Below are 1,986 nucleotides of genomic sequence, written 5' to 3' on the forward strand. Positions count from 1 at the left end.
AATAAAAGCTAATTGAAGTACATGTGCTTGCATTGCTAAATTTTAATGAACTATTTGAAGTAAAACATGACACATCTCATGCCAATGTTGGGGCTATCTTAAGCCAAAGAGAATACTTCAAAACCTTCTTTAGTGAGAAACATAACAATGCCAATATATGTTACTCCACATATAATTTTGAGCTCTATGCCAAAATTCAAGCCCTTCGATTTTAACATCATTAATTATGTAAGGACTTTGCGTTATACTCCAATCATAAAGACCTCCACTTTCTTAATATCTAAAAGAAGCTTCATCTAAGGAATACTAAGTGGGCATCTATCTACAAGAGCACATTGTAAGACCCGACCCGAGTTCCTATGTTTGCATGTGTGTGTAGGTATGCACTTCGTTCCTCTTGGTCTCGCGGTCCTACCTGTTGAATCCCGGTGACCCGTGACCCTCGGATAGTGTTTGCAATCATCTTTAAGTTTGGTCACGTTAACCCGACTCGTATCGGCCCGAAATCTATGCCATCTTGTTCGCATCATCGTTGCGGTTCCGATGACGCGTCTTATGCATCCATCCGATCTATCGATCATAAGTTATATATGTTTCATTTTATGGCCCATTGATCATGATCATGTGACCCACCTTGGAGTAATGCATGTGGCCCCCACTCCCTTTTTTGCACAAGTTGCAACACACACTACACACACCACCTAAACCTCCATGTCTTACACTACCAACACCACCCACACCACCCAAACCTATCCTACTCTAAGAACTTTGGTTTCTCCTCCCTAGCTAATAATAGCATTCTCTTATCAAGACAAGATTTCTTCTCTTTTCTAGAAAAAAGAAATGATTGCCCTCATTTGCTACAACTCTCTCTCCCTCTCTCTTTCTTCTCATTCTCTCTATCTCTCCCTCCCCTCTCTCCCTCTTGTAAGCTTCCAACGTCCCACCCCCTTGCAACATTCTAGCCCCTCATCTCCCATTTCTCTCCCCATCCATCCATCAAAAACACATCTCACCCCTTCATCTTGCTTCCTTGGACCCTTAGAAGCTTGGAGTGGAATTTTGATAGAGATCTTAAGGTGGGTGCTTTCAAGTTGTTGATTTCTCCTTTCTTCTTTGATCCTCTCTTTTCTTTTCATATGGGACATGTGGGACCCACCAATCCATGGTGGGGATCCCATTTGATCACTTGGATGTGGCCCTTGGCCCATCCTACATGTATACATTATTCCATGATGGGGCCATTGTCCATGGACCCCATCATAATGTATCTCATGATCCAAATCATTCTAAGGTCATCTAGACCTTAGCATCATGGTGGGGATGGCATCCCAACCATCCATTGTGTTATAGGTCATGCATGTGCTAGTTTCATGTTGTAATTAAAAATTAATGAAGATGTGTGGGTGTGATTGATCTTAGGAGGGTTCATTAGTGGCGGAGCCCTTTCCCTATGGCCGGATTGTTTCCCTCTCCCTCTCCTTTTTTCTTAATTTTCCGTGATATCTGTGTGACCCATTTGGTGGGCCTTGGGACATCCAGAAAATTCAGCAATGGTGGGACGCCCATGCTAACTATTCCTTGATTTTGGGTGTCCCATTTGCTGCCCAAATGATGCATGTAAGGTGTGTAGACTTGAGTTTATGATCTGGACATTTGTGGGGCCCACTAAGGAAGGCCACACCTCTCTTTATTTGATGTATTTATCCAGATATGGGCTCGGATATCCAGCCATATATGGCTGTCCAGAAATTCTGGACTATTTGCTTGGAATGTTGTATCTGATTTTTGGGATGGAGTTTGCCCATGTTTGTGGGTTCTTTTCTCCCTGATGTGGGGCATCCTTTGGAGTAGTGGACCCCACCTTGAAGTACCCTATATCCCTCCATCTGTCCATCCAAAAGCACCCAGAACGGCAGGCCCATAGGGGTGGACGGTCCACCTTGCTGGACCGTCCAGCCCTATTCAATGAAGGGGAAACACTAA

This window comes from Magnolia sinica, chromosome 1, assembly GCF_029962835.1.
Source record: "Magnolia sinica isolate HGM2019 chromosome 1, MsV1, whole genome shotgun sequence".
Lineage (NCBI taxonomy): Eukaryota > Viridiplantae > Streptophyta > Magnoliopsida > Magnoliales > Magnoliaceae > Magnolia > Magnolia sinica.